The sequence below is a fragment of the Tursiops truncatus genome, chromosome 12, assembly GCF_011762595.2.
Source record: "Tursiops truncatus isolate mTurTru1 chromosome 12, mTurTru1.mat.Y, whole genome shotgun sequence".
NCBI classification, from domain to species: Eukaryota; Metazoa; Chordata; class Mammalia; order Artiodactyla; family Delphinidae; genus Tursiops; species Tursiops truncatus.
The window spans coordinates 67,810,550-67,827,096 of NC_047045.1; the positions used below are offsets into that span (position 1 = coordinate 67,810,550).

Below are 16,547 nucleotides of genomic sequence, written 5' to 3' on the forward strand. Positions count from 1 at the left end.
ATTTTCAGCTACTTGGAGACAAGACCCTTCTCATTTTTCTAAGTACACACCTCTAGCACAGAGCACAACGTCTTGCACGTGGCTTGGTTTTCCATAAATGTTGGCTGGATTCAAAAGTTTATTAAAAGTCGTTGCATGGAATTTTTAACTCCTTCCTCTTTTCCACCCCTCATGTAGGCAATCATGTGCCAAAACCTATAGACAAATGATTGCACTATTTCTCCCATCTGTCCCCTCCTTCGTATTCTTATTACAACCAACTTAGTTCAGAAACGTATTACCTCTCACGGAGATGATCCTAATGGCTTTTTAACTTGTCTACCTTCAGGTTTTCGACCTCTTATTTGTGAGGTGAGGTGAGGTGAGGTATATTTCAAAAATATAATCCAATCATATTACTCCTTAGCTCAAAATTGGTTCTGTAATGTCTACGAAAGTGATGTGCTAATTACTCCTTCAAGGTCCTCTATGCACTCTCTAAGTCTCTAGGTATCTTTCTTTCCTCTCTTTGGTGTCTCCTCTTCACTTACCAATACTGTGTTCCAAATACATCATGTTACTTTTCGTTCCTATGACACCTACATTACTCATCCCAACTCTGCCTATGTGGTTGTAATTCTCTCCATCTGTCCAAACCTTGCCTGTCTTTAAAGCCTTCCTCAGGAAACACTTCCTGATCTCCAAATCCCTCCCTCCACATTCCCATGAGAAAATTCATGTGATTTCTTTCTCCTCTGAATGTGCAACACATTTTATTTATACATTTCTGATGGCGCTACTTAAGCTTCCTTATATCCAAGTTAGTTATGTACTAATCTTGTCTCTCTTTTGGGTTTACAAGCAACTTAAAGACTAAAATGCAGACTTATCACTGTAGTCCTCCAACCACCAGAACACTAAATTGCATATGGCAGAAACACCATGGACATTCATTGAATTAAACCGAATTAAAGCTTTTACAAATAGCCAAAAAAACCTCAGGTTCCATGTAAGAAGGATGGGGGCTCAAGCCAATTTAGTGTTGGTGTCCGTGATGACTGGTGTTCTCAAAAGTTCCACTTAAGGCTGATGACAGAATCAAGCTCTGCTACAGTCAATGAATAATTTATTTCTGCCCAAATATTCTGTTAATGGAAATCTTTTTATGGCTCAAGATCTAAAATATATTTACTGCCCTTTGGTTATTAAATGTTTGCTTTAATCATTAGTACACAAGGTAATGACAAATGATAATTACAGGATCGTTATATGCTTTTAAACTGATTGAATCAAGAGTATCTCTGCTGAAATTCAAAAACGTCTCAGTGGATGGGGATGGGAGTGGATTACATTGGGACCGGCGGACTCACTGCTACCAACAAATTAAAGAGCCTAAGGATCTTGTTAGAAACACCACCAACTGAGAGGACAACTTGCAATTCGAATGGCTAATACACTTTTTCGATTTTAGTGCTCAAGTAAAAATGCCCCTGCTTCCCTGAACTAGACTGTTTCAATCGAAGGCCTCAGAGTAAAGAAAAGAAGAAGTGTCTGTGTCCGCGCATTGCCTTGATCTTCCAGCCTCTGCCCAAAAGTGTTCCTTTGTTATGCTATTTCAGCAAGTTGTGAGGTGACAATGCTCACGCTTATCAAAAGGAAAAGATAGCTATTTTTCCCGTATGATTTATCTTGGCAGGCCGAAAGGCTGCTGTTTAATCTCCCTAATATGATTAAACATGTACTCTGACAAGTACACATGTTCCTGAGGAGGTGAACTTGTGGGGGATTTTGGCAGGGGTAAGGCTGAGAAAACCCAAAACATCTTAAGCTCTTGGGAAATATTTAAGGAGCTGGAAGAACAGTAAAAAGAGGAAGAAGACTCATGCCTTCCAGTGAATTCCTGTTTCCAGCTATAAACCCTCATGGGAAAAAAAAGTTGAGTAGTATAAAGTATAAGCTTTTTATCTGCTTTTATATCAAACTCGGTACACAATCAAATTCATCATCCTGAGACCCAAGCCAGCTTCTCTCTTTACTTCCTTTTTTTATCTATTAAAAGTCCTATTCAGGGCTTCCCTGGTGGCGCAGTGGTTGAGAATCTGCCTGCTAATGCAGGGGACATGGGTTCGAGCCCTGGTCTGGGAGGATCCCACATGCTGCGGAGCGGCTGGGTCTGTGAGCCACAACTACTGAGCCTGCGCGTCTGGAGCCTATGCTCCGCAACGGGGGAGAGGCCACAACAGTGAGAGGCCCGCGTACCGCCAAAAAAAAAAAAAAGTCCTATTCAAACTCGCAGGCTCGAAAGCCTGGTGTCATCACTGACAGCTTCCTACTGCTCCCTGCCCCCCAGAAGTGCGGATATAAGCATGCGCCCGTACACACACACACACACACGCACACATACCCCTCCTGCACCCAATCAGGCGGCCCTCCGTGGGCCTCCTGCACATTCTCTCATCTTGTCTGCGTCCTGTCAACGCTTATTGCCGCCACTGCAGTTCAGACCTTCAACACCTGCCTGAACTCCCAGTGTACAAAGTCAGATCCGAAAGTGCTTCGGGTCCAACTGTCAAATTTCCACAGGACAGGTCTAGGCACTATGCCCTCGGGTATTGGGTATATGGAATCCAGGGACAATTCTCAGAGGCAGTCACCTGTGGAAGCATCAGGAGAGTCCTAAGGAAAATACTTTGAGCTGAAAGTAGCCATAAAGGCACCAGGATGCAAAACTTGCGAAGTGAGGAAGTAAGGAAGAGATTGGAGGAAGTTAAGTCAGAATTCCAGCACGGGGTAGTATATTGATGGAGTGTAATCTATAAAAATACTGAATCACTATGCTGTACACCTGAAACGAACACATTGTTGTAAATCAACTCTACTTCAGTAAAAAAAAAAAGAAAGAATTCCCTGAACTTAGGATTCAAGTGTTCACTAAAGTTTTCTTAGTGCTTTCATCTGTGCTATACGTGTGGGAGGAGAGGGAAAGGGCATAATGTGCGGTGACAGCTCTTGTGTGAATGAATGCTAAGTGCCTCCTAAGTGGCTTCTGTGCTTTCAGGGACTCTTGCACCCACTCACCCCACCCTCACCTCTACCCCCGCACCATCCAACACAACCTGGCCCGATTCAGCTTCCTAAAGTGCAGCTCTGATGACATCACTCTCCTGCTCAAAAATTTTCAGGGGCTTCCCAGCACCGCAGGGCAGATTAAATGTACATCCTTAGTCCTGAAACCAGAGACAGCTGTGCTTCACATCCGCATGACCTGTACCTTCCAGGAAGCCTCTATATTCAGAGCCCATGTTTTATTTTATCTCATTAAATCTTTTCAGAGGTCAGTCGTTTTTGTTCCCATGGCCAAGACAAAGACAATAAAACGTGCTTGTAGGGGAATGGAGGGAGTTTTGTTTTGTTTTGGGGGGTGGGTTTGTTATTTTACTTCAAGACTAATTTTTTGCGTTCAAAAAGATCACCTAGAAAGCACGTACATTTGTTTATGGCTCTGCTCTGGATATTTAATTAGAATCAGACTTGCTGATTCATCTCCCTAATATGATTAAAATTAAATCTGTGCCCAGGTATCAATGTGCAGTCCCCCAAATGAATTGTAGATGAAAACTCACAATCAGATATTTTTATTAAATTCAACAAATATTTATGGAATATCTACTATTTTTTTCAACCACCATTTTCAAGGCTGAAGAGGACACCAATGAAATGAAGATGCAGTCTTTGCCCTCAAGCAGCTTACAGTGTGGTAGGTGAGATAAAAGCCCCACATAAATCACTTTACTAAAAAGCATAAGCACAAAAATACATACAAAACAGAGACAGGAGAGAAGTAAAAAGTATTAAGGGGATTCAGAGAGAAGAAGAGATAAAGCATGAAGATCTCTGAAGTGGACGATGCTGTTCAATATCTAATTTAGTAATTCACAGGGAAACTATAACTGCCAAGGGAATCAGAATTCCAAAAGCCATTCTTGATCTATAAGGATGTTGCTTGGAGTCTATGAGATTCTCAGAGCAGGGGAGTGACTGGGTGAATTTCACAGTTATCATCAAGGAAGGGAAGGTACACTGCCTCCAAGATTCCCTAAAACTCTGAGATCTGATTCTTCTCCCAAACTCCAATATGGCTTCTACTTCCTTATATGTTTCATACTAAACAGAATATACAGATCTTATCAACAAAGCTCCAATATTTGAACACTACCAGTCAACCAGACCAGTGATCTGGCATCGAATGACATATTGCCTGTGGTTGGGAGAACCAGGGTTGAATCCTCCTTCATGACTCACTAATGCTGTGACTTTGAGCAAATCACTCAACTGTAACCCTTAGAGCCTCTGTTTGCTCACATACAAAACAAAATGTAAGTAATATCTACACAATAGTTCTTGACTTAAGTGAGATCATGTAACATGGAAGCCATTGGTAAACTGTAAAGCATTACACAAGTGGTAATTCAGGACATCCTAGAAACAGGGCATTCTGTGTAGCCAGTAAAAGATGAGAGGTCCCGCCACACACAGTCATCCTACACTGCAAGCTAAAGGAAGGAGACAGGAAGAACGACAAGCAGGAAGAGTACTATGAAATGACATAAAAGTAACCCTCGGGCTTCCCTGGTGGCGCAGTGGTTGAGAGTCCGCCTGCCGATGCCGGAGACACGGGTTCGTGCTCCGGTCCGGGAAGATCCCACATGCCACGGAGCGGCTGGGCCCGTGAGCCATGGCTGCTGAGCCTGCGCGTCCGGAGCCTGTGCCCCGCAACGGGAGAGGCCACAACAGTGAGAGGCCCGCGAACCACAAAAAAAAAAAAAAAAAAAAGTAACCCTCAGTCAGTTTTTCAAATGGCTACAGAATGCTCAAGGAACAAAATGTGCTTTGCTCATACTACTGGTTTAATTAATCTTGCTGATGATGAATAAATGAATGGGTAAGGAACTGAATGTATGAATGAATCAAGGTATAGTCAAGTGAGATGCTTGAAAAACAAAGCAGGAGGAGTCCAGTTTTATAGAAGAGGTTAAGAAAATAATTCTGGAAAAGTGAAACCATATAGCCTGAGAAGCTAACAGTAATGGGCTCCACTCACAAAGGCTGTAATGGCAAAACAAACCGCAGTCCTTATAGTAAGAGCTTACGAGTCTATAGGTTTCACATCGGTTTAGTAAAATTCAGTCAGAAATACTGATACCCTCTTCAGTTACCTTGAAACACAAAGGACCCAACAGAAGAATTGTGTGCATCTGAAAACCTATAAAAATGGCCCAATATAAAAGGAAACATACTGAAGGCCACAACGCATTGAAGCTCATAAGGTTTGCTCTGAAATATATGTGATAGCAGGAAAAGTTGTATCAAACCACAGTGAACAGAGAGCAAATCTTATTTGCAACCTCATCAAATCTTTATAAGACCTACTAAAATGTGCCCAAGTTAAATAGATTAAAATTTTCCCATTTTATTTTCCATACTGGTGTAAGTAATGACAAAAAAAGTAAAAACATAAAGGAACAGATGGATGGATAAACACTGAGTCTGGGGAAATCACAAAATACAGCAATTTGTACAGGAAATAGAGTTACATAGTTTGGATTTTCTAATTTAAAGTAAGATTTCAATAACTTCTGACTCCAAAAATTACTATCATAACTATGTAATTCTCAGCAAATTGATTTCTGCTCTGAAACCTGATTTTCTCAAATGAATATGGGATTCTTAATTCTTGCTTTTCAAAGATTAAGCAGCTATAGCAAAGAACCTGACTCTGCAGAACACATCCAGTGAATGCTAACAATTTTCACCTTCCTTCTTATCTTTCCTCAGCTTAAAGAAGACATACCACTTACATAATTCTTAAATAATTACATCCAATGCAATGAGAGCATATAAATCTGTGCACCTGGTTTAAAGGCCTATAGTCCAGCTACTATTACCTTAAAATGAATAAGGTCAAGACGAGTCAAAAGCCCTGGCTATCTGAAGGAAAATGGCAGGACATGAAAAGTCACATTATTATAAAGTAATTTGTATTTATTATCTTTTACAAAAAGTACCATAAAAGAAAGACCATTCTAATGATGCAGGTTTTCCTTTTATATTGTGTAAAATTTTATCATGCAAACTTCCCCTTTTAATCTTTTTTACCCTGTTTTCTCTTACTACCAATTTGGAGTGGGGGAAATTGGAGAAATTTTTAAAATTTATTATTTGAAAGAAAAATCCTTGCTTGGGTCAACGGAAAAGACCAGGCTCAGGCGATAAATTGATTGAGAGGTTGCTGATTATGTTGTATACAGCACGAAAAAAGTTTACCAATTTCATATGAAGTGTTTCCTTACCAAGTGTTTGGTTTAATGTTACTCATCTCTGTGTACATTTCTACTATGTCCACAATGATGGGCTAAAGAATCAGACATGTGATTAATAAAATACAATTATTGTTACATTTAAACCATGATTGTGACTATTACCAACATGAATCACTATTGTCAATAATCACTACTAGCTACTGAGTCTCTACCACCTGCCAGGAGTTTAATCCTCACATAACCTTATGAATTAAGTAGCATCCTTATGTAATTAACAAAAAAATTTTTAAAACACAGTGACCTTAAAGAGCTGACTTAACCAAAGACACCCAGAATTCATAGTGACATTTGCAAGAAGGCCAATGTCCATTCTCAGGAGGCACTTACAGAACAGTTTCCTAAACATAATTTAAATTAGGTCCCACCAATCGAAATGTAACTGTAACACTGTGGGGTCCCTTGGGAATAGCTGTAAAAGCCAATCCTTGTGAGTAGAAGGAAAATTAAATGTGGCAGACAAAGACATTTAAGTGAGTAGTTCAGAGTATCAATTTTCATCTTCTAACATCTATTACAACTACCGAAGAAATTAAGGCTTTGCTTTTGAAACTTTATCATTTCTCTTCATGATGGGTTTTTCAATCTAATTGCCTTATATCCCTCTAATTATCAAAAAAATGTTCCGAATGGCACCGTGTGCCCATAACGATGGAAATTACTGGTCACAAATGAATCTTGGGTCATGAACCTCACAGGCCAAATGAAAAGATTCCCTGGGTTTCCACACTTGATATTTCTGCACTCACTGGATGCTCAAAAGCTACACTAACAAATCAAGTTCCAGGGAAGCAGCCTCAAGGAAGATTATTTTAGACAAAGCAAAGGCAGTTGTCAGCGTTGTATAAACCATATGCGACAGAATCCCTGAAAAACCACCTGACCCCACCACGTCTGAAGATGCCCAGAGGTAAAGCAGACACTACTAGTTTGGTTTGGAAGTCTGCTCCCCGAATGATTAGACACTTTCCTCTCTTATTTACCATCATTCATCATATTTTTAAATACTTCTAGTTTATCCAGAGAGAAATTAAGTAATGAGATGCACAATTTAGAATCATGAATAAAATTTAGAATTTCAGAAACTAAAATCATGTGACCTAGACTAGGAATACAAAATTTTTTCCACATTTTCTGTGACTGTGTAAAGAGTTAATTAAAGCATGAGTTTGCCTGGATTAAAACAAAAATTACCAAACCCTAAAATCAGCATCATTTAGACTTCTGATGTCAAAAATCTGTTTGACAGAGCAGACTTTACTACACTGACATTTTAACAGTAGCCAAAGTCCTGTTCTCACTAAATTCTGTCTTGGCAGTGCCAAGAATTTGCTAAAAGCCTAAACTCTTCCTGGTTAAGAATTCTCTACCTCAAGAACCTTCCGAAGCAACACAGCGCAACAAGGAAGCTGGATCAAGCAAGTCCTTAAGATTTCTATTCTTATCACAGAAACTAAGCTTTCTGCAAAATGAGAATGGTTTAAAACAAGGAGGGTGGACTTCCCTGGTGGCACAGTGGTTAGGAGTCTGCCTGCCAACGCAGGGGACACAGGTTCGAGCCCTGGTCCGGGAAGATCCCACATGCCGCGGAGCGGCTAAGCCCGTGCGCCACAACTACTGAGCCTGCGCTCTAGAGCCCGCGAGCCACAACTACTGAAGCCTGTGCGCCTAGCGCGTGCTCCGCAACAAGAGAAGCCACTGCAATGAGAAGCCCATGCACCGCAACGAAGAGTAGCCCCCGCTCGGCACAACTAGAGAAAGCCCGCACACAGCAATGAAGACCCAACGCAGCCAAAAAAAGAAATAAAATAAGGAGGGTTACTAATTTACTCAATATATTCTTTATTCCTTAGATTTGAATCGGATACTATACAGTACAATTACACGTATCTCACTAAAAGTAAAATTCGATATTCTCACATTACCTCAAGATTACAACAAGCAAATAATCATTAGAACAGTAAATGAAGGGATCTGGTTTCAAACTGTACATGATAACATTTTCTAATCTTCCCATTTTTCTAATCAGGATAGTTCCACCGATGTGGTAAAGACTTATGAACATTTTCATTTAGATAGCATCCCAGACATCTTTCACAGGTTTTGAGGTCCTCAAATTATTACTGTCAAAAACTTCCCATAAAGCTTAATATTTTGCTTGAGAGATCTTTCCAATAATTTTGAAATCAAACCACATAGAAAGTACTTGACTCAACTTACCCAGTGGTTAAATGTTAAAGAACTGGTAAAAGAGTGTTCCAAGCAAATCAATTCACTTAATTTTTCAAGTAGATCTGATTACCATCGTCTTTTTAAAAAGTCAAAGACTCCACCTAATGAAGAAAGAAAAAAAACACAACAAAGAATTGCATTTAAACCAGAGCAGCATTATATGATCTATACAGTAATAACACAGAAATCAAAGCAAGATTATTATTATTATATCTTCTCCTAAGTTACTGTGCTACTTAAAACTATAAAACAACAAAAGCATCTGGCAACTAGATTAAATTTTCCAGTTTGGAAATAAAAAGAATGTTCAAGCATAGAAAAAGCAATAAAATAACAAAGTGCAAGAGCAGAAGAGTTTATTTTCAGTACTGATTGGCATACGGAAGTGACGACTACATAATGTCAGTTAGGACATGTAAAATCAGAGATGAGGAAAAGATGCAACTGACTACTTTGGAATTCTATTCATTGGTTCTTATTAATTTATTGATGCAATGAAAATGTGTAGGTTGCAGTTCTTTAAAACTGTTAAGCCCTAGGTACAGGCAATTTCTGTTGAGGCATATAAACTAATACCCAGACAGATCATTTGGAGAGAATTCGCTAGCGTAAATTTCCAGATCATTCTTAGAATGTAATACCTCGTCTCCCACAGAAGTGTTTACTAAAGCTCCATAAACAGCTTAATTATAGTTCATAAATAATATCAGTTAATTCTATTCATTTTACCAGTAGATGTACCTTTTCTGAAGCTCAAATATTAAATTGCTATCTTAGCTCCAAGAGAAAGTTTTAGAGAAGGAAAGCTATATCTCAACTGATAGAACCTAAGATAAATGGGATTCTGGGAGGCAGAGCAGAAGAGTGAGACAGAAAATTGGAAAGCTTCCAGCTACTTCTGAATCAGGTCCTCCCAGGGTAGATTAAGTAATTTTAAAGTCCCTGGACATCAGACACAACTATATTCCAGTGAAAGTTCAAAAACCTATTGCAAGGCCATAAATACATGATTTTTTATTATGCAATTTGGAATTAGCCACATATTGTCACTCCCCTAGTCTCACTACACGTATTAGGAAAATTGACAGTTACTTCAGTTGTATAAAAAAGGAGATTGAAATAGATTTGTTCCCACTATTTGAAGGCAGATGCTCCAACTAAACAAAACAAAAAAAATGTTCCTACCAATGGAGAAGACAAATAGCAATAATTATACTAAGTAGAAACCCATGGTAGCCATGGGAAATATGTTTTCACTTCCAAGACAACCAATGTCTAGATTCTAGTCTTGCTGCTATTCAAGAAATAGTTATCTAGGAAACTCATTTGGATATGGTCTCAAATGGCTTCTTCATTAACAATGATAAACAGCCTTAATTATTATTATTCTAGGGTTCTTGCCATAAATATGACAAGACAAATGTCAAATGGTTTGGTTATTTTAATTACAGTGGACCAACAAATATAGCACCTAAACAATGAGATGCAAAATGGTAGACAATTTGCACTCTGAGCATCTAGAGCTGTGAAAATATTTTTTGGTACTTTTACAGGCCCTTTATGAAAGCGTTACAAAGGCGCTTTCAAATGATGTTCGGTAACTAACTTCCTATCATCTCTGGATTCTTACATGATGGTTTTGTGCTAGCATACTGTTTAAGTTAGTCACTTGCCAAGAAAAAGCTAGGGCACATCCCATCATGATGCAGAATGACTTGAAGATTCTTAAGAATCCTTTTCTCACTGATTTTTCACTGTATAATATGAAACTGACCTGTATAAGAGTCTAGATCTACAATCCCTCTTTCTGTCATTGTTCATTTTTTTGGTAAAGTGCCTTTTTCTTCAATTATGTAGTTTTTGCCTCATTTCTTGCACCATTTCATGGCTAGCCACCAAGCCAATATCTTACTTAGGTTTTTCACCTACAATATAGCAAGTGTGCTCTAGTTTCAAATCTAACTATGGTTATCTGAGTGGTCAGTGACTTCAAATTATTTAGGAATTTTTCAGTTGGCATGGGCACTTCCTACCAAGCTTCAAAAGCAATAAGTACAGAATATGTTAGTCACCTGTATGGATGTTATCAGTTAAATGACCACCCTTAACTGACGCAGAAGGTACAGATATGTTGCCTGTATATAACAAGTGAGCCTCATGTGTACAAACCATGATACAACATTCCTTAGAAATGTTCATTTCCTTGGAAATGACTAACATTTGAGAGATGACGGTTGGTTTCCTATAATTCTTATACCATACAGTAGTACCTACCTAAAACAATTTTATAAGCTGATGAAAGCAGTTGAGTCTACTCCTCCTTGCCTTCAACTTGTTTTTGTTGCCTGCCTCACCACACTAGGAAAAAAGAAAAGCAAGACCAAAAAAACCCACTTCAGTCAGTGGTAGCTTGGCTCCATCAGAAAATCTAAATACATCTGAACTTTGTATTTCAGTCAGGTACATAGTCTAAACAATGGAGTAATTTATCATTAGCTAATATTTGATCATGCTTGTCACCAATTGGTGTGTTTCAGTCATTTTTGTATAATAAATAGGTGTACCTACAATGCAGGATTAGAGTGACTTTCTCTGGCTGAATGGTTCCCCATGTAGTAGATAGGAACCATGCTCCCTGAGCTGACCAGGCCATTCCCAGGAAAGCTTTAGCTGTCTGAGCTGTTGCAACAGTGAACACAGTAAATTAGCTCTTTTAGGAGCACACAAAACTGCCCTTGAAAGGAGTAAATGACACCCTGGAGTGAGCTTGTGAACTGTAATGTCTTTATAGCCCTGGTACTTAAAGCTTAGCAGCTGTGGAGCACCCTCCTTGTATTGAGGATGAGACTGAGGCCCAGAAGGTCACAGTCACTTGCCTCAGGTCACACAGCCGGAAGGCAGGTCTCCTGACTATTCTTCTACCATTTTCCCCTTTACATCACAGAGCTTTTCCTCCCCGTAGGCGAAAGTTCAATAACATTGAGCAGGAGTTTACTGAGCACCAACGACATTAAAGATGCTTCTCAGTTTAGGAAGGGAAGAAAGTGGGTGCAAAGTGAGTGAGAACAGACCCACAAATACCACAGGTGCCATACCACCCTCTTCAGCATAGCTATAGTCAACTCACTTCTCTGCAAACTTAGTGAAAAACTGGCCAAGGAGAATAGGAGACTGAGAATACCTTAGACTCTTGCACACCCAAAACGTCTCGGCATATTTTAGCAGAGCTCCAGAATAACAGTTAGAAAACAGTGTCCTAATGGTCAGTTAGTACAGCTGCCTTACTTACTTATAAATACATAACAACACTGAAGACATTTCTAACCAGAGAAACACCCTTAAACCCATGACTCAAACACAATTATTTTCATTAAAAAAATTTCTAATCTAGTATTTATTTGCTCCCCATGTAAGCATATTTTCACACAGATGCTCTCATAACACACATAATTAGGCATTCTATTTTTTTCATTTAACACTTCATAAACATATACTATATTTCCATGTAATTCACAAAGTTCTCATTTTTACCAGCCATATAATATTCCATAGAGTTAGCATGCTTACTTAGTCATTTCGTTAATCATTCCTACATGTGGGAGTATTTCAGATGTTCTCATTTATTTTTAACACTGGAAACACAACTTTCTCCTTAAAATACTAACAGAAATACAATTACTAAATCAAAGGGTATAAATATTTTTATGGACTTCATAAAAAGCCATATTGATGTCAAGAGATTGAAGTTACCTATAAAGCCACCAGCAATCTGAGCATTCTACTTTCACTAGACTTCCTCACCATTGTATGTGATTAAATTTGTTCGGTGATTTACTTAATATAAAATGGTATTTTAGGATTGCTTTTTTATTTTAATGGTGATCATAGTCTCCTATTTTAAGATAATTTTATTGTTTCATCTTTAATATAAAATTTTACATTATTCTATTCACATAATTTGACTGTATTTAGGTCCTACTTTTTCTTATGAATTTAAATGGCCTTTTAATATATGCATACATTAAATTTTCTACAAATTGTTCTTAAGTTTGTTTTTAGATATTAACCAGTTAATACGTCTGGTGTGTATTTGGATCCTCAGTGTGAGGTATCTATTCAAAGATTTTTTGACCAAGCCCATTCTCCCACAATGCTGTTTACTAAACTTGCTACATTATATTTTATGAGTATATTGTATTATTATGGGTCCATTTCTGGGTTCCTCATTTTGTTACATTGATCTACATATTTAAAAGGGAATGCTTGTTCAGACCTAATAGATTTATGTGATGGGCATTGTGCTATATAGTTTTCATGTGCATTATTACATGAACTTGTGTGTGTGTTAGGTGGTTTTAATCATTGTTATTTTTTTATAGTATGTTTGAATCCACAGTAGGTCTAGATTCTACTCCCTAGTCTCTTTTTTTTTCAAATATTCCTTGATATTTCCTTGTATGCACACATATACTTGAGAAATTCTCACCCATTTTCCCAGATTATATTATTTGATTAAGTGTATTTTCTACCCTCCATATTCAGCCATACCCAAACAATTCTCATCAGGAGTTTGAAGAGAATTGTGTTGAATCGCATATATAAGCATCTTTGTAATATTCTGTTTTCCCATGTAAAGAAAACATAGTATATTATGATGCACCTCTACTTCTATTACATTTTAACTTTTATATTCAATAAACATTTACATTCTACAAGTCTCCTCCTTCTGTGACTTTCCTCATTTCCATTTCACTTGCTTGGAAATACTTCATTCTCAAGTTCAGCTACTAAATTGTGTTAATTCCTCACAAGGTCCCCTGAATAATATCCTGTACATGTAGGTGAACACTGATTAAATGGAAGACAAGTATTTTAAGCCCTATTCTAAATAAAACATCTTAATTGCCTCAACGAAAATGAAATGAAGCTGTCTGTAAAGGACAAAACCACCACAAAATAATAGCCTTGGCAACCACTTTATTTTCTTAGTGTATTTATAAGACAAAGCCCTGAGTTCATTTAAAACAAAGCTGAATGGCTGAGGTTACCTAATACCCTCTTTTCCCTCCATCTTGACCAATATCTCTTATTTCTGCTATCCGAGAAATAGGTGTGTATTCACCGAGAGAGAAAAACCAACAGGGAATGTAAATGACTTAAAATTAAATATTTTAAATGTAAACTTGACTGAGATTAGTCTACATAATGTCGTACATCATAATTAAATCCACGTTATCTTCCTTGATTTAATGGACCTAGATACTCTAAAAAAAAATCTCATATTTTATGAAATCTATGTGGTATATGAAGAATTGTAGACACTACAGTGAAAGGGGAGAGAAGGACAAATAGAAGGAATGGGAGGGGAAAAGCCGGGAATATCTATCTGTGTGAAGGTAGACAAATAAGGACAGGAGTCGTTTTCCATCCACACTTAGAAAGTCACACTTTGTGTCAAATTGAGTGAAAGCATGAATGATGTGCTTCTCCACTTCCCTGAAGAAAGAAACACGGAGAAAATGTGGCAAATATTTAATCTGAGCCTTGTTTCCTGAAAGACTGCAAGATGCCCACAAATTTTCTTTCCCAGCATTCAAAATAGCAAGTTGAGTGGGTGTAAGCACTTCAAGTGCAAAAAAAAGGTAACTAAGAAAAAGGAAATCATACTTTTTGCTCCTCAGTTTGAAATTTTAAAAGAGGCCATTTAAAGGGATTTTAATGATTTGGATCTAGCATTTGTCTTGAATCAGAACACAAATACGGTCCTGAATACTTAAACAAGCCCTCTGGCCACTTTTAAATGGTACAGTTTCTATGTAAAGACCACACTTACAACCTCATTCTTACAGTAAGAGTGCACAGTTTCCATTCTGTTACAATCAGATACCTAAATACAATGCTGGCAGAAAGTAAAAGTTAGTTGAAGGTTCATGGGATCTCTGCCACGCCCAGCGAGAGGGACCTTCCTCAACAGGGCAATGAAAACTTTACCATGCATATCAGTCCACCAGGGGAGCTTGTTAAAATGTAGATTCTGATTCTACAGGTCTGGGTGGGGTCCAGCTTGGAGTTCCCAGGTGATGGTGATGCGCTCGACTGAGGTCCACACTTTGAGAAGCGAGATTCTAGTCTGTAACAATTGTTACTGACTGCCAGGCAATGGAAATAATAATCAACAACTAAGAATGTCTGCAAGGTACCTAACACTAGGCTGCTTGTTAGAGGAGATAATAAAGTACATGCGATTAGCCCTGAGCTAACCCATAAAAAATGACTTTTTAAACAATTAAGTGCTAAATGCTAAAATGTGCGCTAATGATTCTAAGAATAATAGGAATTGAAAACAGGAAGAGTTCAGTCAGGGCTAGAATAGTGGTAAGGGGCTTCAAAGAGCAGGCTGGACTTGGTCAGGCCCCAGGTTGGGGGGATGTGGATAGAGAAAGAGCAGGACCAGAAAAGGCAATTCTCGAAGGGAGCTATGTGCCTGGAGTTCCAGTTAGAGAAAACTACGTCACCTGCTTTGTGGCTGTAGACATCATCATTAGAAATGTTAACCAGAATGCACTTTTAACCAGGTGAAGGGAACCCCTGACCTTGTTTAAAATGTGTAGGTTTGGGAATTACAATGCTGTTTGAGGACAGTAAAGCAACAGGCAATCTTGCTTTAGTCTTAAATTTTCTTCACTGGCAACATCGATAGTTATTAATGACATTTGATAGGTTTAAGCCTGGTACCACAAAGTTACCATTTTTGTATATATATTTATGCAGTATATGCCTTTGATTAACTGATGTCTTTAATGATTAATGATTTTAACAGCATTAGGATTAACTTTTCACTACAATAGCATTAATAATTTTCTGTTATTCAGAGTGTTTGAATTCTACTTTTATTATAAAAATAAACACTTTTTTTCTCCTAGAAGATACTTTTGGATGGCACATACCCACACAACACCCCCGGCTCCAGCATTATTCTTCCCTTTCCTCCCACGCTGGCTGACGATGGGAAGAAAACACATCCAGAAACAGAATGAAATTATTAATGAATTATAACCTAAGGCTTTTGGTTTTTTTCTTTTTTGCGGTACGTGGGCCTCTCACTGCTGTGGTCTCTCCCGTTGCAGAGCACAGGCTCCGGACGCGCAGGCTCAGCGGCCACGGCTCACGGGCCCAGCCGCTCCGCGGCATGTGGGATCTTCCCGGACCGGGGCACGAACCTGTGTCCCCTGCATCGGCAGGCGGACTCTCAACCACTGCGCCACCAGGGAAGCCCTGTTTTTTTTTAAATCTCCTTAGAGAACTTTTCCCATCAACCCCCAGTATGTCAGATATATTGTCCAATGGATTCAACTGAAAAGGAACAGAGGATCGCAAGGGTCAATATAAACATGAAAATTCAAACTCCACACTTTTTTTACTAAAGAAAATTATAGGGCAATGAGGATACCTATTAAGCTGTAGGAGGGAACGTTTGAAAGAGAAACAGTAGGTTTTAGCAATCCCAAGGCAGGTCAACAATCTCACCGAGTTCCAGTTCTGTCTTTGGCACTGCCAACCTTATCACCTTATCGTAAACAATAAGAAATGATATGTGAGCTACCTGCAAATATTACACTTCACATGAATGTTAAATGCCATGACTATGGTTTAACCACAACTACTGTCCCTTCTATGTTTCTGTGCTACAAAACTTCCCTGTGCTTGCTGGAAGATGGAATTTAGGTAATAGATTATGACAAAACTCTGCAAGTTCAAAGTCTGGAAACTTGAACATAAGATACATTCATCACTACAGCTGTGCTAAATGAAGCCCTGGTATTCAGGATGCACGGCTGGTTACCTACTCCCCCACTACTCTCCCCTACGCCCCACTAATCCACTCAGGCGTATCCTCATTAATGACAAGAAAAAGAGATTAATATGAGACTGCTAAATTAACTGTTACCCATGAATGGT

At 38.6% G+C, this 16,547-nt stretch overlaps 1 protein-coding gene across 9 annotated transcripts in view; it reads right to left on the bottom strand.

Moving 5' to 3' along the window:
* Positions 1 to 16,547, bottom strand: part of HIVEP2 (HIVEP zinc finger 2) — a 194,481-nt gene that overhangs the window by 76,239 nt on the left and 101,695 nt on the right. For 4 of the 9 annotated variants that reach the window (XM_073789666.1, XM_033867788.2, XM_033867790.2 and 1 more), the window contains one exon: positions 8,577 to 8,689. The exons of 2 other annotated variants lie outside the window; for them this stretch is intronic. The gene's annotated coding sequence lies outside the window, so the exon portion shown is untranslated. Of the gene's footprint in view, positions 1 to 8,576; positions 8,690 to 10,862; positions 10,947 to 16,547 lie in introns of all 9 variants that reach the window. 3 more of the 9 variants (XM_073789667.1, XM_033867789.2, XM_073789665.1) reach the window with 1 other exon arrangement.